Source organism: Pelophylax lessonae (genome assembly GCF_965119305.1).
Source record: "Pelophylax lessonae genome assembly, chromosome: 2".
NCBI lineage: Eukaryota > Metazoa > Chordata > Amphibia > Anura > Ranidae > Pelophylax > Pelophylax lessonae.
Window position 1 is genome coordinate 143,924,613 of NC_138769.1, and position 26,324 is coordinate 143,950,936.

Below are 26,324 nucleotides of genomic sequence, written 5' to 3' on the forward strand. Positions count from 1 at the left end.
CAGAGGCCTTGAAGGATTTGCCCTTGTCTTGTGCCTTGAAGGCACAAAAGGACAGGTTTAAAGGAAGGGCCCCGCTTACCGCGGAAAGACTTGCCCCTGGACACCTGGGGCAGCAGCGTGCTTTTACCCCCAGTGACCCCCCCTCACCAATTCGTCCAGGGAGTCCCCAAAAAGGCGATTCCCTGCATAAGGGGTGTCAGACACCGTCTTCTTGGAAGACTGGTCAGGCGACCAGCTTTTCAACCACACGATGCGACGGATCGTCACTGTGACTGCAGATAAGCGTGAGATTAAAGGGGCCTCATCCAAGGCCACGTCACACAGGTATAGAACAGCCTGAATAATTTGGTCCACCATCTCCAGAGTAGCAGGAGGGGTGGAATCAGCCACAAGGGTGCGTCTTAGCACCTTAGTCCACTCCACCACAGCCTGTGAGACCATTACTGAGGCAAACACGGGTTTCATCAAGGAACCTGCCACCAGCTAGGAGTGGCGGGTAAGAGACTCCACCTGCCTATCCGCCAGATCTCTAAACACCGGAGAATCCTCCGCGGCATCAAAGTGGCTTTATTTAACCTGGACACAGTGTGGTCCACAGTCTAGCACGAATCCACCGGAGACGCAAAGGGATAACGGTACTGAAACCGCTTAGGCACCACAAAATTGTGCTTTAAATTGCGCCATTGTTCATTCACTGTTTCGTGAAACTCAGCGGGACAGGGAAACATCTGAACCGTCCTCTGGGCTTTGCGGCTCCCAAAAGGAAGACCGCTTACCCGGCAGGTGGGGCTCATCCTCTAAATGTAGCGTGTCTTTAACAACTGCAGACATTGCAGCACGTTGTCTTGCGGACCCGGAGGGGGAATCCTCCACCTCCTCCCCATCCGACTGAGACCCTTCAGGGGGTACACTGTCCGTGGCAACCATTTCTGGCTCTGAATCAGAAGACTGAGAAAGCCTGGGACTTTTCTTAGAAGTCTGCTCGGACATCAACAGATCTACTTTGGATGCTAAAGTCGTAAGTGCAGTAGTAAGTGAGACTATTGCAGAGGATTCAGGAGTACCTGAACCCTCCACCAGAGCTGGGGGGAATTTGCTATCCTAGGACTCCATCAGAACACTTAGAAATTAAATGGCGCTGGCCCTTTAAATCGGCGATAACTGCGGTTCCCACCGCAATGCACCGCAATGAATAACTAGCCTGTGCTACTAAGCACTGAAGAATAAATAACTGCCAGCAGAGATCTAAACCAGAAAAAACAGCAAAAAATCCCCCATAAGTGTGCTATACTGTACCCACGCTGCCAGCTCGATCTGTGTGCCAGGAGAAGGAAATGATGTCACGCCACTAGAGGCAGAACATAGTTCTGAGCCACAAGAAAATGGTTGCAAATGTAAGTCTATGGGGGAGGCTCCAAGAAAATGGCCGCTGAGCACATTGAGGAAACACATTGCCCACACTAAAGATGGCACCCGAAGGGCGCCAAAGCATTACAGAAAATGGCTGCTGCCCTCACAATGAGGTCAAACAGCCTGCCCACACCTGAAATGGCGGCCCCACGGTTTTACACCGATTGCGGCCCCCACAAGCATGTCTGAACCCCCAAAACGTAGCACAAGCATCACAGGAACTCAGGGATCCCCGCAATCCCCCCCCCCCCACACCACGGCAGAACCGCTATAGTGCGCCCGCAGGGACCAGAAAGGGACACACGGGAACCATATTGACAGACAAGAGGGGGATATCACAGACTCCACATAGACTGCCACCCCCATAACAGAGGCCCCACATACACCCCCCGACAGATAATGCCATAGACAGAGGGGTAGCGTGGTACTCACCGTCCAGTGAAATGCGGGGTACTGCTCTGTGACAGGAAGCCTCTCCCACTCCGGGTGGGGGTGCCGTCAGCCGAACAGGACGCTAGCAACACGCGGCGTACCGCAGTTGAGACATCCCAGTAAAGTAGCCACTTCACAGGCTTGTCCCTGAGGACAGGGACAGGTCGTTTGCGAGGCCTGGGCGTACGCATAGCCTGCTAACGCTTGATGGCAGGCTGGGATTCCGTAAGGCTCTATTATAACCAGTGCGATTCCCAGCTCCGCAAATGCTGTAGTCTTCCGAAGTCTGACTAACTAAGCGCAGGAACAAATAAAAAGCTATCAGTGTAAAGAAAAATCACTTTCAAATAAAAAATAAGAAGAAAAGGCTGAGACTGCAGCCCCAGCCAAGGGAAGCCTGCCTACTCCTAACTAGGCAAAAGACAAACTGAATTGGGAATGCTGCTAGCAGGAGGGTATTGGACCAGAGGGACAGCCCCCTGTAGGTGTGTCTATAGAAGGTTTTGTGAATGTTTTTTAACAAAATCGTCTGCCTAGCTTACTCCTGTGGATAAGACCAATAACCAGTTGTGAAGACTGTTTGAGTGGGCGACAACTGTCAGAGGACGTAAGAGAAATTATGATTTTTACATGTAGGAGAGAAGTGTCAGAATTGGCCTGGGAGGCAAGTAGTTAAAAGCATTTTGATCACTTTTATTGCCATCACAAGAAATGTAAACATCCCTTGTGATAACAATAACAGGTACTCTTTACTGTAAGATCTGGGGAATATTAGACCCCAGATCTCTCCTCTGATCTAGGTGTGATCAGATGCTTTAAAGGGCAGTGTGATGAGATCCTTTTCCAGGCCAAAAATGGCTTTGTTTACAACCGGCGAAACCAGAAGTGACAAAATACTCATCGCTTCTGGTTTCTAATACCATAGAGATGATCAGGGACGGTCCCTGTTCAGCTCTATGGTAAACCAGCAATAGCGCTGGTTTTAGTCTCGGGCGTCCTGAATGCAAAGGAGAGCCCAGGAAGGCACCAGAGAATAGCGAGATGGAAGGGGCTCCCCTCCTGCCGCTTGTAAAAGCAACCCAGCTTACAACCTCAACAATTGTAATTGATTGTGTTTCCGGTAGGGAGGAGCCTATCATCTCTCACTGTTTGGGCCGTCCTGGAAGGCTCGGAAGAAAGACCGTTACCGGTAAACTAACGGTAGGTTTTCTCTCCTCGCCTTCCAGGACGGCCCAAACAGTGAGAGGATAATAGAGATCCTTTTAGGCCTACCTTAGGGTGGGACCACTGCCTGTAAGACCTTTCGGCCAAATGCTAGGTCTTGTTGAGACAGTATTTCAACACGATAATGCTTCAGGAAGGTGTCATGACTGGACCAGGTGGCTGCACAGCGGATCTGTTCCCATGATGCTCCAGCCTTCTCGGCCTATGATGTAGCAAGGGCTCTTGTCGAATGTGCTTTGACTTTAGCTGGGGCAGGAACACCTGATGACTCATAAGAGGTGGTAATTGCCTGCCTAATCCATCTGGATATTGAAGGCTTAGAAGCCTGTAAACCCTTTCTGGGCCCAGAATGAAGGACTAAAGCCCCGTACACACGCAACGAATTTCCGCTGACCGGTCGTCCGTCTTTTGTCCAGAGTGGTGTCTGTTGGTTGGAATGTGCTCTAGACTGCACACAAATTTTCCCGTACGACAGAATTCTATTTTAGAAGTGATGTCATGTGTTGGATTGCTTTCTATGTGTTCATTCATCTCTGAGCATGCCTAGTCTTGTTCATAAGATTTTTCCCTGTCGAAATCTGTACTAATGAGACGAAATTCGGATGTGTATTGACAGACGACAAAAATTATATAGTCTGCACACCAGAATTTTTTCAGCCGAAAAGTCGGAGTCGGTTGTCGGAAGCACCATACTAACAAGCCGAAAATCGGCAGATCGGTCGTCGGACGAAGTTTCCCGGCCGAATTTCTACTCGTGTGTACGGGGCTTAAGAGATGATTTGATCTCCTGAAGGATTTTGTTCTATCTAAGTAAGTGAGAAGAGCTCTTCTCACATGAATACAGTGGAATTCTCCTTCCTTCTTATTTTTTGGTTTATCACAAAAGGAAGGTAGATTTATCTCCTGAGTCCTATGAAAAGAGGATGCTACCTTAGGTAAATACAGAGGATCTGGCTTTAGGACAATCCAATCCGTGAAAACTACCAAAAAAGGCTCTTTTATGGAAAGTGCTTGCTGATCACCTACTTTTCTTGCTGTTGTAATGACTAGCAGGAAGGCTAACTTTAAAGACAAAAATTTGAGGGAGATTTCCCTTAAAGGTTCAAAAGGGTCCTTAGATAAAGCCTCTAGGACCCTGGTCAGGTCCCAAGGAGGGAACCTGTCCTTAATAATAGGGGTAACCCTGTTTCTAGCTAACAAAAATATTTTGATTAACGGCTCTTTTGCCAGACTAGTGTCCAAAAATACCGAAAGAGCCGCTACTTGTACCCTAAGGGTGTTAACTGCCACACCCTTATCTACTCCGTCTTGCAAAAAATCTAGAATTTTTGGAATAGAGGTAGAGGCAAATTCCTTTTGCTTATGCCAGGTACAAATTTTTTTCCACACTTTCAGATAAATTTTTCTAGTAACTATTTTTCTGCTCAGTAAAAGAGTATCTACCACTCTTTCTGAGCATCCCTTAGACCTAAGGAGTTGGCGCTCAGTAACCAAGCTGTTAGCCGAAAAAATTCTGGATTCTGACACCGTATTGGTCCCTGAGACAGTAAGTCTGGGGAAATTGGAAGTTGCCAGGGACAAGCTATTGACATGGCTTTCAGAATGGCAAACCAAGGTCTTTTGGGCCACCAAGGAGTGATTAGAATCAATTTCAGATTCTGGGATCTGCTTAGTTTCTGCAAAACTCTGGGGATTAGCATCAGAGGAGGGAAGGCATAGGCTAGGTTGAACCGCCATGGTTGGGCTAGAGCATCCAAGCCCATGCTCCCCTTCTGACCAGGTGAGGGAGAAAAATCTTTTCACTTTTTTGTTCCGAGCGGAGGCAAATAGGTCAATTTCTGGTTGTTCGAACTTCTCCACCAGAGACAGGAAGACTTTGGGATTCAGTTCCCACTCTCCTTTGTTTACATGGTGGCGGCTGAGGAAATCTGCCTGCAAGTTGTCCTTTCCCTTGATGTGGATGGCAACTAGTGAAATAATTTTCCCTTTGGCCCAACCCAGAATGTGTTTGGCCAGGGAAAGGAGGGGACCTGACCTGGTTCCCTCCCTGTCGATTCAGATAGGCCACAGTTGTGGTGCTGTCTGATAGAATTAGTACTTCTCTGTTCAGGATGAATTTTTGAAAGGCTTTTAGGGCTTTCCCTACTGCCTTCAGCTCCCTGAAGTTGGAGGAGGCCTGTGCTGTTCTCTTGCTCCAAACTCCCTGTGCTTGAGCCCCTTCCAAGTGAGCTCCCCAACCCTTGTTGCTGGCATCTGTGGTAATCCTCATGGGATCCCACTGACCCCCAAGGTCTGCCTTCTCCCAAGTTGTTGGGATTGGACCACCACTCTAAGGATGTCTGTACCTGTGGAGTGAGCCTTACTAATTCTTCTAGAGATTCTATCTTTTTGTCCCAAGAGGACAGATGGAAGAAAATAAGCTCTCTTGCATGAAGTTGTGCCCACACCACTGCTGGAATGCTGGCTGGCATAAGTCCCAGAACCTTCAAGATCTCTCTCCTGGGACAGGATTGAGCATCTTTTAGGGCTAGGACTGCAGAAACTATTTTTTCCCTCTTCTCTGTGGGAAGAAATAGTTTCTGGGACACAGTCCACCTGGAACCCCAGAAAGGACTGCATCTGTGCTGGCACCAGGGCTGACTTTTCTAGGTTTATAAGCCATCCCAATTTCTGAAGGGAACTTTATCACCGGCTGGGTGTCCACTTTCACTTGTGCCTCTGATTTGCCAAAAATCAGCAGGTCGTCCAAATAAGGGATTAAAGCTATCCCTTGAATGTGTAGATGTGCTACTGCTTCCACTAGGATTTTGGTAAATATTCTTTGACTGGCTGCTAGTCCAAAGGGTAGTGCTCTGAATTGCCAGTGAGTTGTTCCTTCCTTTGTCACTATGGCAAACCTCAGGAAGGACTGATGTTCCTGATGGATGGGGACATGCAGGTAAGCATCCTTGAGGTCTAACGTAGTCATGAAGAAGTCTTTCAGTAAATTTTTTCTCACCTGATTAGATAGTCTTCATTGCAAATTTTTGGTAAAGTAGAAATTTGTTGAGCCCTTTTAAGTTTATTATCAGACGATGCTTTCCCGAGGGTTTTGGAACTACAAACACATGGGAGTAAAACCCCTGGAAGGTTTGATCTTCTGGGACCGGAATTATTACAAGTTGCTCTGCTAATTCCTGAATTCCCAGTAGAAGGGCTTCTCTCTTCTGAATGTCCTTGGGTAACTGTGTAAGGGTTATATAGCAGCCGGTACCCCTCTTTTATTACCAAGAGGATATATGGGGAGGCTGAGATTTCTTCCCAGCTGGAAAGAAATTGTGTCAGCCTGCCCCCTACTTTGACTTTTAAGTCGTTTGTTGTCTCTTGAAACCGAAAGGGGGGGGGGGGAGAGCAAATTGTTTCTTTGTTTTCCCCTCCGAAAAGGTCCAATTTTTTGCAGGTTCCCTTTGTTTCTTTGCTGTCTTTGGTCCCTGGGGCCACGAAAAAAAATCCTGTTCACCTTTTTTGGGTTTGGCTGGAAATTTCTTCCCCTTTTCTGAGGATCTGGTGAGGACCTCATCCAACCCAGAGCCAAACATGAGGGACCCCTCAAAGGGAAGACCACAGAGCTTGGATTTTGAGGTGACGTCCCCCTCCTATTCTTTTAGCCAGATAGCTCTTCTGGCGGAATTTATGAGAGCACCTGTCTTGGCTGAGGCTACCACAGATCCAACCACAGCATCTGCTAGGTAAGCCACAGCCTTACCAATTACTGAAAGGGAATCTTGTATATCCAGAGTTTTGGTCTGAGAAAATTTTTTATTCAGTCTGTCAACCCAAAAGAAAGCATTTCTTGCTACACAAGAAGCAGCCAATTCAGGAGCCATGGCAGATGCATTGGCATCCCAAGCCTTCCTTAGCAAGGACTCCGCTTTGCGGTTAATGGCATCTTTAATGTTACCTGAATCCACAAAGGAGAGGTCTGACCTTTTAGTCACTTGAGCTAACGGGGCATCCAGTCTTGGTTTTTTAAAGAATTTTTCTATTTCCTCCTCTTTAAAAGGGAAATCTTTTCCAAGATCCTGCTTTATTCAACCTGTTCTCAGGTAGTTGCCATTGTTTAAGGATTAAATCCTTCAGGGAATGGTGGATAGGCAAGACTCTAGAAGGGCTTTTCCCTAGTCCTTTATAGAGCTTATCCTGTGCTGAAGTCTCTTTTGGCAAATCGGGTATCTCTTCTGAGGTATAAATAGCCTGAAGGAGACCCTGCATATTCTTCAAACCAAATAGGTTTTTTAGATGGTTCTGCCTCATCTGGAGCATCTGAGTCCCTGTCCCCTTCACCTTCTGAGCAGGTTTGGGAATGTGAGCGGCTCTCCTCTGGTGATAACCTAACTTCTTCCCTAATTTGTGCTGAAGGGATACCTTGGGACTATGGTAGAGGACTTGAAAGTCCTGTCCTAGGTAAAGAGCTTTCTGTTGAAGAGGTACCTTCCATTGAAGAAAGATCTTTTGGTTCTATAGTACTTGGGGTTCCTACTGAAGAACGTACAGCTTTAATAGTGGTTAAAGCGGAGTTTCACCCAAAAGTGGAACTTCCGCTTTAGGTAGTTCTAACCCCCTGACATGCCACATTTGGCATGTCATTTTTTTGGGGGGGGGGGGGGGGGGGGGGGGAGCGGGTACCTAGTTTTGACAGGTACCTGCTCCCACTTGGAGCGCTGCGGCGCCATGAGCGGAGGTTCTCCTCTCTCCCCCTCTCCCTGCAATCTTCTGGGACATGTCAGAGGTCCCAGAAGATTGCCGGCCAATCACGGCGCATAGCGCAACTCGCGCATGCGCAGTGCATACCCGGCTGTGAAGCCGCAAACTGTCACAGCCGGGTGCCCACATCAGTGATGCCGGCGCCGCAGAGCAGAGAGGGAGAAGACGGCGCATCGCTGGACCGTTGGACAGGTGAGTGTGTGTTTAGGCTGGAACTCCGCTTTAACATTTCATCCTGTACTGTCTTACATTTCCTCCTGTACTGTCTTAAGGAAGTCTTTCATTAAACCTGAAGCTTCTTTTCCTGCCACCTTGTAAATACATTTAGGGCAGAAAAGCTTAGTGTAGGAACTGGATAACTTATCCCCGCAATTACCACACTTCTTATAGGTAACAGAGCCTGAAAAAGCTGGGGTAGGCGCAGAGGTCTCTTGTGAACCGCTCAGGGACTCTGGAAGACAGGATACAAAGAAATATAAGTATCACTCTTCCCAAAATAAAATAAGCTTGAAAACCATTAGAAAGGACATAGCATGGTCCGACTAAGGTCGGGGGAAATGGGACAATTTCCAGGCATATTTAAGTTGGTTCCAGCAGACTTTTAGAGGGCACAACCCATAAAGGATACGTTGTCCGCACTTACCCGGTTCCGACCTGGGTTTCGCCACCGACACCTGGCCCGGCCTCTCCTCCTCCTTCCCCGGAGGATGAGATGTGGAGGGCTTCATTTCCCCAGCAGTTGTCCGAGCTGTGATAGCCTTGGAGTCTGCTCTACCACTAGGAAGCGGTTCCGGCGTCTCCTCCACATTTTTCTTCATGTTTGCGCGCGTCCTGACGTTGTACCGGAAGTTCCATTTGAAGATGAGGCTTGAAACGCCCGTCCGGCGGGAAATTCAAAATCCTTTCGTGGAGGAGAGCTGCTGGTGCCGGAGAACAGGCCTAGGACACCTCAGGTGACCGACGGCATGTATACCTGGGGGCGACCTGTGAGGAGCCTACGGAGGCGGCAGGTAGAGCTCAGCTCTTCAGAAGGCGCTTTGCTGAACCTGGCTCACAGGGGTACCGTTTCGACTCTGAGAGTCTGCAGGTCAGTGAACATAACAAACGTTTTGTTGCAGGAAGAAACACAATCTAAACTGAGGGCCAGAGGGAAGGGTGGGGCCTTTTAACAAATTGTAATGGATTGTGTTTCCGGTAGGGAGGAGCCTATCATCTCTCACTGTTTGGGCCGTCCTGGAAGGCGAGGAGAGAAAACAGGATGGCACTTCCTCCCTGTGACACTAGAGGGCAATGATCCCAATGGCTGCTCCGTCCCTGCAATAAGACGAGAGAGCTATCACAAGTTTTAAAGAGGAGCTCCTGGCTCCCTCCCTACAAAAAAAAAAAAATGTAAAAAGCCAGCAGCTACAAATAGGCGGTGCCTTACCCAACCTGATTCTTCAATCTGCTATCGGGTGTTGGCACTGCCATCTTGACCAAGGGAGAAAAAAAAAAAAAAAAAAAAATCGGTAGTGAAGTCTTGCGACTTTCACAGCTGGTTTCCTACCGCGCTGCACTTTGTGATTAGGCCACAGTCTTCTGGGAACTGTGAAGTGTCTCAGAAAACTGCGGGCGAAAGGAAAGGGGGGGGGGGCCCACTGAGCCAAAGCGAGAGCAGGTACCTGTCAAAAGCAGGTACACACTCCCCTAGAATAAGGTGCCAAATGTGGCAGCGAAGGGGGGGGGGGGGGGGGAGAGGAGGCAGACAAGCGGAGCTTCCTCTTTTGGGTGGAGCTCCGCTTTAACAAGATACTACATTCTTTAAACAGAAACTGATCCCTAGCTGGAAGATAAAGTGCCTTGCGAAAGTATTCGGCCCCCTTGAACTTTGCGACCTTTTGCCACATTTCAGGCTTCAAACATAAAGATATAAAACAAATTTTTTGTGAAGAATAAACAACAAGTGGGACACAATCATGAAGTGGAACGAAATTTATTGGATATTTCAAACTTTGTTAAATAAAAAACTGAAAAAATGGGGCGTGCAAAATTATTCAGCCCCCTTAAGTTAATACTTTGTAGCGCCACCTTTTGCTGTGATTACAGCTGTAAGTCGCTTGGGGTATGTCTCTATTAGTATTGCACATCGAGAGACTGAAATTTTTGCCCATTCCTCCTTGCAAAACAGCTCGAGCTCAGTGAGGTTGGATGGAGAGCGTTTGTGAACAGCAGTTTTCAGTTCTTTCCACAGATTCTCGATTGGATTCAGGTCTGGACTTTGACTTGGCCATTCTAACACCTGGATATGTTTATTTGTGAACCATTCCATTGTAGATTTTGCTTTACGTTTTGGATCATTGTCTTGTTGGAAGACAAATCTCTGTCCCAGTCTCAGGTCTTTTGCAGACTCCATCAGGTTTTCTTCCAGAATGGTTCTGTATTTGGCTCCATCCATCTTCCCATCAATTTTAACCATCTTTCCTGTCCCTGCTTAACCACTTTACCCCCAGTCCTATTTCGGACACTTTTTGTTCACAAGTTAAAAACAGTATTTTTTCCTAGAAAACTACTTAGAACCCCCAAACATTATATATATTTTTTTAGCAAAGACTCTGGAGAATAAAATGTCGGTCATTGCAAAATTTTTTGTCACGCGGTATTTGCGCAGCGGTCTTTAAAACGCCATTTTTTTGGAAAAAATTTGAAAAATCACATTTCCCTGCATTTAAAAAATACTAAACAGTAAAGTTAGCCCATTTTTTTTGTATATTGTGAAAGATGATGTCACGCCGAGTAAATAGATATCCAACATGTTACAGTTTAAAATTGCGCCCCCCCGTGGGATGGCGACAAACTACGGTCAATAGAGATCTCAATCTGCGACGCTTTAAATTTATTTAACGGTTACCAGTTTAGAGTTAGAGTGTAGCTATTTATTTTAAATTATTGCCCACGCTCTGGCGATCGCGGCGATACCTCATGTGTGGTTTGAACAGCGATTTCATTCGCGGCTCGACTTGCGTATACGTTTTTTTTTTGTGCGCGAGCTAACGGTGACGGGGGCGGCTAAATTTTTTTTTTTTTCCTATTTATTTTTTCTTTTTTTTTAACTTTATTACAGGTTTTTTAAAAAAAAAAAAAATCTGATCACTTTTATTGCTGTCACAAGCAATGTAAACATCCCTTGTGACACCAATATGTAGTGACAGGTACACTTTATGGAGGGATCGAGGGTCTAAAAGACCCTAGACCCCTCCACTACACTTCCCTGTATGCAAAACGCCGAAAACTGCATTTTTGCATACAGCCGTTTTTCAAATCTGCCGCCTTTTGCAGCACAGTAACCCGGAAGTGACGTCATGGACGCCGCCTCAGGGTTACGTCATCGGAGACCCGATCAATGCCGTTTCCGGCATTCATCGGGACTCCATCCAGCCGGCGGACGTGCCGGCTGGATGCTCGGGGCTCCCGGTGGGACGGCAGCCGAGCAAAGCCACGGAAGGCGGAGGGGGGGGCGTCCCCTCCCGCCCCCCGGGTAATGATCGAGCGGCTCTCGAGCCGCATCGGTCATTTCCGCCGGAAAGCCGACCGTCGGCTTCAAACAATGGTACCGGGATGATGCCTCTAGCTAGAGGCATCATCCCGGGATAACCACTCAAAGTCAGCCGACGTAGATCTACGTGGCTGGTCGTTAAGTGGTTAAGAAAAGCAGGCCCAAACCATGATGCTGCCAACACCATGTTTGACAGTGGGGATGGTGTGTTCAGGGTGATGAGCTGTGTTGCTTTTACGCCAAACATAACGTTTTGCATTGTTGCCAAAAAGTTTGTATTTGGTTTCATTTGACCAGAGCACCTTCTTCCACATGTTTGGTGTGTCTTCCAGGTGGCTTGTGGCAAACGTTAAACGACACTTTTTATGGATATCTTTAAGAAATGGCTTTCTTCTTGTCACTCTTCCATAAAGGCCAGATTTGTGCAGTATATAACTGATTGTTGTGCTATGGACAGAGTCTCCCACCTCAGCTGTAGATCTCTGCAGTTCATCCATGAGTGATCATGGGCCTCTTGGCTGCATCTCTGATCAGTCTTCTCCTTGTATGAGCTGAAAGTTTAGAGGGACGGCCAGGACTTCGTAGATTTGCAGTGGTCTGATACTCCTTCCATTTCAATATTATCGCTTGCACAGTGCTCCTTGGGATGTTTAAAGCTTGGGAAATCTTTTTGTATCCAAATCCGGCTTTAAACTTCTCCACAACAGTATCTCAGACCTGCCTGGTGTGTTCCTTGTTCTTCATGATGCTCTCTGCGCTTTAAACGGACCTCTGAGACTATCACAGTGCAGGTGCATTTATACGGAGACTTGATTACACACAGGTGGATTCTATTTATCATCATTAGTCATTTAGGTCAACATTGGATCATTCAGAGATCCTCACTAAACTTCTGGAGAGAGTTTGCTGCACTGAAAGTAAAGGGGCAGAATAATTTTGCACGCCCAATTTTTCAGTTTATTTGTTAACAAAGTTTGAAATATCCAATAAATTTCGTTCCACTTCATGATTGTGTCCCACTTGTTGATTCTTCACAAAAAATTACAGTTTTATATCTTTATGTTTGAAGCCTGAAATGTGGCAAAAGGTCGCAAAGTTCAAGGGGGCCGAATACTTTCGCAAGGCACTGTAGGTTTACCACTTTATGCTGCTATAATATGAGACAGCATAGTGTGCTTTTTGGTAAAGGTAAATATACACTTTAACCCTCAGTTACTGGTAAGAAAAGAAATACATATCATGTCAGATATAAGCAATACAAAAACCACAGATAAAAATGAAGTATGATATCACAAATGATTTTCCATTAAAAACTTTTGATTTCCCGATTTCATTAAATACAGGTCCCATTGTACCTTTTTCCCTCTTCTACAGGTACAAACAGACATGGGTTAGTGTACGCAAACATGAGATTAATTTGTGCCCCTCCAATCAATTGACATTGCACAACTGTATATATCTGGGGCAGGAACATCCCTGCAGGTGACACTACAGAATGTGCTCATCATGGAATATACACAACTTTCAGTGATCAGGAAATATTGCAGCCTTGGTTCTGACAGACATGAGCCATCTTTTTATCCATTCTATTTATCTCTTTAGTACTGACAATTCCACCGATGCCTATAGGGCAAAGTACAGTAACTACACAAATGATAAAAATAACTAAAAAAAAAGGGTTTTACACTTACTTTAAATATTTTGCATATTCAGGATCCTTCCAAGAGAGCAGGTATTACAGATAATTAACAAATGACTTGTCCTTGAAGAATCCCCTTTGTGCTAGAACTATAGAGAAGGCAACAATAAATTACTGTACATGATCATACTCAGTAGAAGATAGCACTTCATAAAGAGTATGCCAAAATCAGCACTGTACAAAAGATTTATGAGCAATACCAGTTCAGAGCAAATATATTAGAAGAAGGTGTAAGTCCAGCCAAAAATGTTATTGTAAAGCCTTAGCTTAGATGCAGGAAGGGTTTTTCTTGCTGTCTATATCTTTTCATACGCTCAATATTGGTAAAAATACTAAGACTAATATTTTTTTTCTTTTGCCTGACTTTCATGCTGACCCCTCTGACTTCAGTAGTATGACACACTGACCCAGAAAAATAAGGGCCATTCACACCAACACATTTCATTAGCTCAGCGTAAAACACGCATGTTACCACAACGCATTTTAGTGATTTGTGCTGCCATTAACCTCTTGCCGACCAGCCCACGTTTTTTTTTACTGCGGGGACCCACTCCCTCTGTGATTGGACGCGATGTCCGCTGGGACCCGCCGATCGTTCAAGGCACAGGTATAACGGCGATCTGCCTATGTAAACAAGGCATATCGCCGTTCCGTGACAAGGCAAGGCAGTGATCTTGTGTTTATGCTAAGCAGAAACATGGATCTCTGCCTTCCCACAGTAAGTACAAGCACCCCCCCCCACAGTTAGCAAGCACTCCCTAGGAACACATTTAACCCTTTGATCGCCCCTGATGTTAACCCCTTCCCAGCCAGTGTCATTAGTACAGAGACAGTGCATATTATTATTTTTTTCAGCACTGATGACTGTATTATGGTCACTGGTTCCAAAAAAAGGGTCAGGTGTCGTGTCAGTGTCGGATTTATCCGCCGCAGTATCGCAGTCCAGTAAAAAAAAATAAAATAAAAATTCCATAAATATATCCCATCGTTTTTAGACGCTATAACTTTTGCGAAAACCAATATTGGGATACTTTAACAAAAATATGTAGCATAATACATATTGGCCTAAATTGATGAAGAAATTAGATTTTTTACTGGATAGGTTTTATAGCAGAAAGTAAAAAATATTGATTTTCAAAATTGTCTGTCTTTTTTTGTTTATAGCTAGTGGTGCACCGAAATTTCGGCAACCGAAATTTTCGGCCGAAAATGGGCTTATTCCATTTCGGCCGAAAATGGGTTAAAGATGCCAATATTAATGATGGCCGCCTCGGGCGCAGCACAGGTTTCAAAAGACCCGCCTCTGGTCGGCGGCCCGCCTCCCGGTGATGTCACTACTACTACAATGTGCATGAATGAACACACTGGGTGGGCGAGCAGCCGCTAATAGCTGTAACTAAGTGAGTGCTTCACTTCCCAATCAGGCGGGTATCTCCGCTGACAGGGAAGGGCTCACTTAATTATAGCTATTAGCGGCCGCTCGCCCTCCCGGTGTGTTAGTTCATTCATGCACATCGTAGTAGTAGTGACATCACCGGGAGGCGGGCCGCCGGCCAGAGGCGCGTCTTTTGAAAGGAAGGACACAGGAGGAGCTGAGAGTAAGGAGATTGCATCATTGGGATGGGGAGGGACGCTGAGGCGGGGGGGGGCGCTGAGGTGAGGTTACCAATGGTATTAGTATTATGCAGCATGAGGGGGTTAATGTACTGCCACTGCTGGTCACTGATGCATTAGTGACCGACCAGTGGCAGTTAATTAACCCCTTTGTGCTGCATTAGTGCAACCAGTGTCAGTGCAACCAGTGTTAATTAACACTGATACTGGTTGCACTAATGCAGCACAAAGGGGTTAATTAACTGCCACTGGTCGGTCACTAATGCATCAGTGACCAGCAGTGGCAATGCATTAACCCCCTCAGAATACAAATACCATTGGTAATTAAATTAACCACTTGCCAACCCGTCACAGTACATATACTGTAACAGGGTGGCAGCGACAAGTGTACGTCGCTGCCTGTTTTTGGTGTATGCCCCTGTTCTATCTATTTTAAAATCCTTTGGGGGAAAAAAAGTCATTTTCGGTTCTCGGCCAAGGGCATCCTGCATTTTTGGTTTTGGCCCAGAATTTTCATTTCGGTGCATCCCTATTTATAGTGCAAGAGAAAAAAAAAAAACTGCAGAAGTGATCCAATTACCACCAAAAGAAAGCTCTTTTTGTGGGAAAAAAAGGATATCACTTTTATTTGGGTACAGCATCGCACGACCTTCACTGACTCAAAATACTGCAGCCATTTAAACGTCAGGCCATACTAAAAAATATGCTTGTTACAGCAAAATACACCCTGTACCAACTCAAAGCAGAGCTCCACCCAAAAGGGGAAGCTCCGCTTGTCTACCTCCTCCCTCCCTCTGCTGCCACATTTGGCACCTTTCTGGGGGGGCAGGTACCTGGCTTTGCTGTCGAAGTGAGCTGGAAGTTTGGTCCATTCACAAAGCAGCGCGATTCTCACATGCACAGTAGGGAACTTCACTGCCAGTTTCCGTTAGCCAAGTTTGTGGCGCCAGCACCTGAGAGCCGATTCAACAATCAACTCAAGTGAGGACACCACTGGATGCCTGGACAGGTAAGTGCCCTGTCACGGGCCCTTCTCCCCCCCCCCCCTTTCTTTTCCTCTTTCCTGCACCCTCAGTACTATGCCATCTTCCCCAGCATGGGATTCTTTCCTCCCCCCCTGGCTGCTCACTCCATTGCCTGCCCCCCCCCCCCCCCCCCCACTGTGCTGTCCTTCTCCCCGCCCAGGTACCAGAAAGTCTGGTTCTTGCTCTCTGGGAACAAAGAACACACTCCTTGTGTGGGCTTGAGTAGAGGAGGGCGGGGCTGGTTGCCGAGGCAACCCGACGCCAGATGGGAGTTGCCTGGTTACCTGCTGGAGCGCAGCGCCTAAGATATTTAGCAGAGGGAGAGTCCCTTCTGTGTACTTCTCTGCTGGTTGGTCAGACTGTGTGTCCCTGGGCTGAGGCCAGTGAACACAGACTCTTCTATTGTTTCCCGCAGGCCTCTTCAATCCTGCAGCCAATCCTCAGGAGTGGATTTACCTTGCCCCTGCCTGCAACCTGAAGTGTGGATTTACCCTGTACTCGCCTACAACCTGAAGTGTGTATTTACCCTGTACCTGCCTACAACCGTGAGGGTGGATTTACCCTGTACCTGCCTACAACCCTGAGGGTGGATTTACCCTGTACCTGCCTACAACCCTGAGGGTGGCTTTACCCTGTACCTGCCTACAACCCTGAGGGTGGCTTTACCCTGTACCTGCCTACAACCCTGAGGGTGGGTTTACCCTGTACCTGCCTACAACCCTGAGGGTGGATTTACCCTATACCTGCCTACAACCCTGAGTGTGGATTTACCCTGTACCTGCCTGCAACCTGAAGTGTGTATTTACCCTGTACCTGCCTCCAACCCTGAGTGTGTATTTACCCTGTACCTGTCGCCAACCCCGAGTGTGTATTTACCCTGTACCTGCCTACAACCCTGAGGGTGGATTTACCCTGTACCTGCCTACAACCCTGAGGGTGTATTTACCCTGTACCTGCCTACAACCCTGAGGATGGATTTACCCTGTACCTGCCTACAACCCTGAGTGTGGATTTACCCTGTACCTGCCTACAACCCTGAGTGTGGATTTACCCTGTACCTGCCTACAACCCTGAGTGTGGATTTACCCTGTACCTGCCTACAACCCTGAGTGTGGATTTACCCTGTACCTGCCTACAACCCTGAGTGTGGATTTACAATGTGCCTGCCTACAACCCTGAGTGTGGATTTACCCTGTACCTGCCTACAACCCTGCATGTGGATTAACCCTGGGCCTACCAGAACTTTGCCTGGACTTTGTCACCTCATTGTTTGCCCGGACCTGTGTGCGGCCCAGTCCCACACTTGCCAGGACTTTGCCTGTTATATCCATCTTTGGGTGTTCCCTGGGCACGTTGGGTGTTGCCATGTTGGGTCTGACCCTGGGCACCTTTGTTTTGGCCCCTTCTGAGCCTACCCGCTACCGTTCAATAAAAGGCTTTGTTGGCACTCCGGATCTCCATGTGTGTTCTGTCACACCTACACTTCCGTTACATGTCCTAACCGTAAAAGTCCACAGCTACAGAATTCGTAGCTATTTTTTTTTTTTGGGGGTGGGGGGCAGAACTCCTCTTTAAAGTCCACCTCAGGGATCAAGAACCCCCCCCCCCCCGCCAACCTGCAACTGATCCTCTGAAAAAAAAAAAAACCCTAACTAAATGCCCTTTTTACTTACCTTACCTAAAGCCAGTCATGTCTCCTGTTTCCTTCTGGCGGAGTCCTTCTTGGGATGTCTATGTCACTGCTTGTATGATGTGGATACTCCCTATTGGCTGTCCAGCGGCGGTCTCCTCTCAAGATCTAGAAGAGAAGTGACATCCTCAAGGGGATCAATGATTGAGGGATCATCCCTAGTGGTCCCCCGCACCCAGAAATAATACCAGCAGAGGACCTGCTTCAACAGATAAGAACGGAAACCTTCCAGGATGGGTTACGGGGGGGGGGGGGGGGGGGGAGGTGTCAGATTTTCTAAGCAATGAGGCTTAAAGGAGAAGTTCACTTTTGTAACATGATACACCCATATTCAGGGTGTAACATGTTACAGATGGTGTGGAAGATAATCATAAAATCGATGCATCGCGATTCAGCCTTAAACGATTCTGCATCAATGCAGAGAACAGCTGAACTGCGACTGCGTCAATGACCTATTCCTGGCACGCCCCTGTTAGAGAGTCCTCCCCTCCTTTCCATGTGTATGTCACACACAGCGGGGATCTCCCGCTGTGACACTGACCTTGAATATGAAATGCCCAGCGGCCACTGTAACAAAGTCCCACCTCCTGTGAGACAGCACACTGATCTAATGCCGAGAAATTGAATCAGTGTGATGTGTATCATAGGAGTCGGTCCAGGAGGTGGGACTTTGGTGCGGCCACCGGGCAATTTAAATCCAAGCTTCATGTCACAGAGGGAGATTCCCGCTCTGTGATTCAGGCACTGGTGAGGCTGCACTTGATGGGCACTGGTGAGGCTGCACTTGATGGGTTATTGATGAAAATCATGGGCAGTAATTGTGATGCATCGCAGAACTGAATCGAATAGTTGACAGGATATTCAGAATCAAATCATGAAACCAGTGAAGGTGCACCAGCTCCCATCCCCCTGTTCTCGCAACTAGAGGGGGGGGGGGGGAATCTTATCCCTCCACTAGCTGTCACAATCTGCAAAAAACACGCCTGCTCGGGGCTCCTCCCATCAGACCGGGTCATCCATTAATGGCGTTCCGTGAATGGGAAAAACTGCAAGGTTGTGGCTTGGTTGCCGATTGTGGGTGTGAGTGCAATGTTATACAGGTCCATTACAAAAAAATAAAAATGCATATTCTTTGACCTGCAAAAAAAAATTGAATTTTTTTACGAACTTACCGTAAAATTAATTTCTCTGTGTCCTCTGACAAATGCAGCCCTTCCAAGTTTCATCACAATTGGGTAATGGAACCCTCTGCAGGAGCAGGCTAGGTAGTGAAACTTCATTAAAAAAAATCTTTCACTAGACACACCCTTAGGGGCTGTCCCCTCAGACATTACCCCCAGACACATAGAGCTTACTAATCAGTTTGGTAGCAAGCAGTACAGGAAGACAACCAACCCCAAAATAGAGGGGCGGGGCTGCGTCTGTCAGAGGACTCAGAGAAAATAATTTTTACGGTAAGTTCTTACAAACTTCCAAGTTACAGCCCTTCCAAGTTTCATCACAATTGGCATGTCCCAAAGCAGTGCAGGTGTGAGGGGTGGGAAGAGATGCAACCAACAAAACGGCAACGTGTCAACAAGGCCAGAAAAAAAACGTAGTCAACAGGGCAACAGAATCTCAACCAACAGGAGCTAACCCCAGAACAAAAATTCACCTCAAGAAGAGAAAAAAAAATGTCTCTTCAACAAACTGCAGACTGTAAAACTTTGCGGCCAAAGGAAGCATCCGAGGATGCCATCACGTCAATCTTGTAGAATTTTGTAAAAGTGTGCACAGATGACCAGGTCGCCAATGTGCCCTCACAGGGAAAGGAGGCACCTGACCCTTTAGTGAATAGGCCTGAACAATAATCTGTCAGATCCATTTGGAAATGGTTGCAGCGGACGCAGCTAACCCCTTCCGAGGTCCTTCAGGAAGGACAAACAGGGATTTAGACTTCCAAAAAGATTCCGTGGCCGACAGGTAAACCCTGATCGCCCGAACCACATCCAATGAATGCAAGGCATGGGATGCTTGGGCTTTGCACAAAGCGAAGGCAAAAAGACATCCTCATTGAGGACCGCCAAGCCATTCAAGCCAGAGACCGTAAAGCAGGATGGAAGATCGGCCCTTGAGACAGCAGATCTTCTCCCAGAGGTAGCCGCCAGGGAGGCTCGACGACCATCTTTACGGGGTCTGCACACCAAGACCGACGAGGCCAGCCCGGGGCCACCAGAATCACCTGCACCTGTTCCAACGCCAACCTGCGGAGGAACCTGGGCAACAGTTGAATCAGGGGAAAGGCATAAATCAGGCGATACCAGTGCCAAGGCACCACCAACGCGTCTGTGGCGTCTGTAAGAGGATATCGAGCCCTGGCCACAAATCTTTCCACCTTTTTGTTGAGACGAGACGCGAATAGATCCACGTCCGAAGTCCCCCACCGGATGCAGGGAGCATTCCCCCTAAACCAAGGACTGACGACTCAGATAGTTCGCCTGCCAGTTCTCCACTCCAGGAATGTGAACAGCAGAGATAGCTGGAACGTGTGCCTCGGCCCAAGTCAGAATCTCGGCTACTTCCTTGGCCGACCGGGCACTCCTGGTGCCCCCTTGGGGATTGATGTAAGCCACAGCCGTGGCATTGTCGGTTTAAACCCGAACCGAGCGACTGTGCAACCGAATCGCCCAATGGAGCAGGCAGAGTTTGATCGCCCTGAGCTCCAGGACGTTTATTGGCAAGGAGGATTCCTCCGTCGACCACGTTCCTTGGGCACAATGAGTGTCCAGTACTCCACCCCAGCCCATCAGGCTGGCATCCGTGGTGATCACCGTCCACAACAGGGGCAGAAAAGACTTGCCCTGACTCAGAGCGGGTGACAGAAGCCACCACGAAAGCTCCGACCTAGTGAGACAGCTCAAACATACCATCCTGTCCAAGGACTGTGGATCCCTGTTCCATTAGGCAAGAATCACTGCTTGCAGAGTCTTTGTGTGAAACTGGGCAAATGGGATCGCCTCGAAAGCGGAAACCATCAGCCCCAGGGACCTCATGCAGGTCCACAGGGAGGAGAGATCGTTGTCCCTGAGGGACCTGATCTAGCCCTGTGAGGTCTGAAGTTTTTCCTCTGGGAGAAAAACCTTTGCTTGGGTGGAGTCCAAGACCATGCCCAGGTAACTGCGACGGACTGACGGGGTCAGTGCCGACTTCTGGAAGTTGATGGCCCATCCGAACTGTGACTGTCAGAACGCCCGACAGAGTGGCACATGAGCTCGCCCTCAACAAGAGATCGTCCAGATAACCGAGGACCGCAATCCCCCCTCTTGCATAGCAGAGCCAGCACCGGGGACAAAACCTTGGTGAAGACCCTGGGAGCCGAAGCTAGACCAAAGGGTAATACCACAAATTGAAAATGCTCCTCTGCCACTGCGAAGTGGAGATACCACTGATTACATTCGATATATGCAGATACACATCCTTTAAGTCGATGGAGGCCAGAAATCTCCTTTACTTAACCACTTAAGCCCTGGCTGCTCAAAGACCAGGGCCTATTTTGCGATTCGGCACTGCGTGACTTTAACGGACAATTGCGCGGTTGTGCAACGCTGTACCCAAATTAAATTGATGTCCTTTTTTTCCCACAAACAGAGCTTTCTTTTGGTGGTATTTGATCACCTGTGCGATTTTTACTTTTTGTGCTATAAACAAAAAAAGAGTGACAATTTTGAAAAAAAAACAACAATATATTTTTCACATTTTTTTTTATATGAAATTCCCAAAAAAAAAAAAAAACAAAAAAAAAATGTAAAAATCAAAATTTAACATTTTAGGCCAATTTGTTTTTTGCTACATTTTTTTTTTTTTAACCAAAAATATCGCAATAAGCGATTTTGAATTTTTTTTTTTGCAATAAGCGATTTTGGATATGTTTGTGCAAAAGTTATTGCGTTTACTAACTACGGGAAAGATTTGTCATTTTTATTTTTTTTTTTTTTAACTAGTAATGGCGGTGATCTGCGATTTTTTTTTTGCGGGACTGCGACATTGCGGCGGACAGATTGGACCCTTGGCTGACATTTTTGACACTTTTGGGGGTACCAGTGACATTACTACAGTAATCAGTGCTATACATATGCACTGTTACTGTAAAAATGACACTGGCAGGGAAGGGGTTAACTTGATTGGTGATCAGTGGGTTAAATGTGTCCCTAGGGGCGTGATTCTAACTGTGGGGGGGGCGTGGCTTGTGATGTAACCACAGAGACATACGATCCTACATAGCAGGATCATATAGTCTCTGCAGTTACATCAGGGAGAATGACAGACGGCTGTATTTACATCAGCCCTCTACCTTTCTCCCTCTCCAGCGGGAGATTGCGAGTGGCTGGCGGACATCGGAGCCGCCGGTCACTCATGCGGGGACGTCAGGGGACGGGAGCTCGCCCCCTAGAGGCTCGTGGGCGAGTGACGTACCGGTACGTCACTTTGTCCAGGAGGGGCTGACCGCCACCGTATATAGTTGTGCGGCGGTCGGCAAGTGGTTAAAGACACCACCACCGGCCGGATGGATTCCATCCCGAACTTCTGCAACCGGACAAAGCGGTTCAGAGATTTGAGGTCCAGAATCGGACGTACCTTGCCCTCCTTCCTGGGCACCGTAAACAGGTTTGAATAAAACCCGCAAAAGATCTTGCACTGCCCCCTTGAGAAACCAGCCTGGAAGTGAACACAGGCTTGAGGAGCGAGCCCACCACCAAGTACAAGTGGCAGAAAAGTGACTGCACGCGCCTGTCCATCAGGTCTTTACTGTAAACACCAGGGAGTCCTCCACGGGCACCACTGTGGATTTATTCAACCTGGAAACGGTGTGGTCCACGTTAGGGGACACTGTCCAACGATTGGAAACTGGGTCCGCAAAGGGGTAGCGGGGTTGAAAACGCTAGGTACTGCCAGCACGTGCTTAATGCGTCGCCACTGTTCGTTCACGATATCGTGAAACTCCTCGGGGCAGGGGAAAACCTGACCCAACTTCTGGGCTTTGCAGGAGCCGAAGACAACCCGCTTTCCTGACTGAGTGGGCTCATCATCAATATTCAAAGTCTCCCTGACGGAGCCAACAAGTGCTTCAACCAAAGCGCGTTCCTGCGCTGCAGCGGAGGAGGACTCATCCTCCTCGCCGTCTGACTGAGGACAGGGATCCCTCAGGGAGGACAGTGTCCATGGCAAGCACATCAGGCTCTGAATCAGAAGACAGAGGGCATCGGCCGTTTTTGAATATTAACTTGTGACATGACAAGATCAACTTTGGACGCCAAAGTTTCAATGGCTGCAGATAAAGATGCTAGGGAAGGTGATCCGGATGTCCCGGATGCACACACCAGATCACAGGGGGAAATTTTCCCTCTGGGACTCCCCTTTTTTTTTTTTTATATCATTGCCGAAGTCCCCTTTTAATAAGCATATGAACTGATTAAAATCGAATGTATCCAAGGAAATGCCCCAAAAGACCAAAGACCCCCTTACTGTGCCTTAGAGAGAGAGATAGACAAACCGCTCTCCACGCTTCTCTGTAGCAAGTGAAAATGGCAGGAGGAAGTGAACAAACATCACTAGAGGTCGAAGTGCCCTGAGCCACACAAAAACATGGTGCCAATAGAAAGTATAGAGGAAGCACAGGAAAAATGGCTGCCGCCCTCACAATACGGCTTGCCCACATCCAAAATGTCACCAGAAAACGGGAACCAAAAGCACACAGCAAGGCAAAAAATGGCTGCTGCCCTTAAACTGATGCAGTCAGGCCACCCACACCCAAAATGGCGGCCGAAAACTGCGCCAGCAGCAGGAGCCCAGGGACCCTGGCCCCCGCGGGAATCCACCACAGGAAACCCCCCAGGACAAGATAGGAGCCATACATCCCCCCCCCCCCCGAAGCAGTGGGCGCCCCCATATGGAGAAGGAAGGCAGGATCCGTCCTGACCGGCCAGGGGGGATCTCACAGAGGCCGCAGCTCTGACATCCCCAGAAGTGGGCCCACACCTCCACCCCCCCCCCAGCCCAGGGACCTGGGGGGTAGCATCACTCGACATACCATGGACCGCGGGCTCCGCTCCAATACAGCTCACCTCCCACGCTGAGTGGGGTGCTGTCAGCCAAGAGGGGACGCTGCAACTCAGGGCGTTCCAGGTTGATGATTCCCAGCGAAGATGCTCTCCGCAGGCTCTTCCCCAATCCATCGGGGCACCGCCGTGGCGAGGCCTGGGCGGACTACAACCTGCACACACTTGTTGGCAAGGCTGGGGTACCATAAGGATCTAGATTATCCAGTGTAGTTCACCAGGAGGATCCCCCTGACACTAGCTAGCGATAGTGAGCGAAGAAAAAATAAAATAAACATTTCTCAAAGAAAATTAAAAACTGAGACCAGAGTCCCAGCAGGGAAACCTAGGTCCTACTCCTTAGCTAGGCAGCAAGAAACTGTCTAGTAAGCTCTATGTGTCTGGGGGTAATGTCTGAAGGGACAGCCCCTAAGGGTGTGTCTACTGAAAGTTTTTTAATGAAGTTTCACTACCTAGCCTGCTCCTGCAGAGGGCGCCATTACCCAATTGTGATGAAAATTGGAAGGGCTGCGTCTGTCAGAGGACATAAGAGAAATGTGCATTTAATATTTTATTATTTTTTGTAAAGGTGAACTTATCATTTAACCACTTCTGGACCACCCACGGTGTATTTACGTTACTAATTTGACATGAAATACTAGAGTTATGGCAGCAGATAGCTGCCATAACCCAGGTATTTTCCTACACGGCCGACAGCCCTCTTTTAGATAAAAGTGGTCCCAGTCCCAGATTCATCGCAGGATCACTTTTATGGGCAGTGGGAGAGGTGCCCACCCCTCTACCGCCGCTTCCCGGTAATTTTCTTCTCTTACCAAAGCCGTCGGTAAGGAAGTCGAGTAAGGGCAACATGGCCCCCACTCGACTCTATGACTCTATGACCTTGGAGGACCAGAGCGACATCAGACATCACTTCCGCCCAACGGCCTTAAAGGGCCTTTTTTTTTTTCCTTCTCTATAAAAAAAATGCTAGGTCTTTTTGACCCCACATTTCACATTAAAGAGGACTGTCATGCTTATCTCTATTACAAGGGATGTTTAAATTCCTTGTAATAGGAATAAAAGTGATCAGTGACCGTGTAGAATGAAAAAAAAAAAAAAAAATGAAAGCGTCTCGTCCCTCCAAGCTCGCGCGCAGAAGCGAACGCATACGCAAGTCACGCCCACATATCTAAAGGGTGTTCAAATCACACATGTGAGGTATCGCCGCGATTGTTAAAGTGAGAGCAGTAATTTTAGCACTAGACCTCCTCTGTAACTCTAAACTGGTAACCTGTAGAAATTTTTAAAGCGTCGCCAATGGAGATTTTTAAGTACCATTGTTTGTCGCCATTCCACGAGCATGTGCAATTTTGAAGCATGGCATGTTCGGTATCAATTTACTCAGCCTAACTTTATGTTTCACATAATAGAAAAAACTGGGCTAACCTTACTGATTTCTTAATTCAAAAAAAAAAAATGTATTTTTTCTAAATTATATATATATATATATATATATATATATATATATATATATATATATATATATATAAAAAAATACGGTGTGACCAAGTATTGCAACGGTCTCCATTTTATTCTCTAAAAAATGAACATAATGTTTGGGGGTTCTAAGTAATTTTCTAGCAAAAAATATTGAATTTAACTTGTGAATAACAAGTGTCAGAAATAGGCTTGGTCCAGAAGTGGTTATAAGAAAATCTCCACCGTTTATGATTTGTAAATGAATAAAATAGACATGACTAGGAAACTATTTCCATAATATACTTACAGTTAAGGTAATTAGGATTTGCCAGGCACTAAACAAACTCCAATTCCAACTGGAACCGATATCAGGCTTGTTCATCTAAAAGAAGATATAAAGGAAATGTCAGCATTCCTTACATATGTGTCATACTAATTTAAAGCAGTATTAAACCCAAAAATGTTATATATTGCAGCTGCATTATTTTTTTTTTTTTTTCCATTTAGGCTTTTTTCACCTCCGTTTCCACTTGATGATCTGGTCAGTAACACACCTCCTGTATTAAAGTGCCCCCACTCTGAATGAAGGAGCACAGAGGGCCCCATTGGACAACAGCATTGTTAGTCTGGAGAAAGTGTCAAGTTAGATGTACTAGCAGATTTAAATACACTAACAAATGGAAGCCAAACCACAGCTACTATTTTATAATTAGTTACAACAAACTGTTTCTTACCTTTTGGGAAGGAGGTTTTACATAAATAAAAGCTGATCATTGTATGCATGCATCCCTGTCAAAACAACTGGAAGTGAGCTTGTTAAAAAAAAAAAAAAAAAAGACCAACAAGGCTAGATCAACAGGTGAAAATAGAAGAAAGAAAGCCTAAAGCTGGCCATAGATGGCTTGAATCTTGTCCGGTTTAGTAGCTTTAGGCTTTCTTTCTTGTATTTTCACCTGGTGATCTCGCCTTGTAAGTCTGTTGTTTTTTGTTATTTTCAACTATGTATGGGCAGGGCTGAACGTACCCAAGTTAATTGATCCATCAACTTGGGTACAACCAGCCTGTCAGATTTTACATGCGATTACTGCTAGTGGCTATCCCGTAATAATTTTTACGGGAGGGATGCCCCACCCCCCCCCCCCACCCCATCGTCGGAAAAACACCCTGCCGGGAAAAATGAAGCGATATTCTTTCCAGTAACCCGTGATTGCAGGAAAGAAAATCGCTCCGTTTATGACCAGCTTAAAAAAGAAAGCTAAAGCAATCATCACATCTAAGAATTGGTAAGCTGCAATATAATAAATGTTTGCTTTTGGATTTAATACCGCTGTAAAACTGTAGATGAAGAGAAGTCATCTCTGGCTGTCCATTCCTCAGGATACTAAAAATGCTCACTGGCTCA

At 47.0% G+C, this 26,324-nt stretch overlaps 1 pseudogene across 1 annotated transcript in view; it reads right to left on the reverse strand.

The window, feature by feature from the left end:
• LOC309547997 (mediator of RNA polymerase II transcription subunit 31-like) overlaps positions 1-26,324 on the reverse strand; it is a 134,337-nt pseudogene that overhangs the window by 8,395 nt on the left and 99,618 nt on the right. The window contains exon 3 of the transcript in view: positions 13,033-13,129. The product of the transcript in view is annotated as a mediator of RNA polymerase II transcription subunit 31-like (transcript). The remainder of the gene's footprint in view (positions 1-13,032; positions 13,130-26,324) is intronic.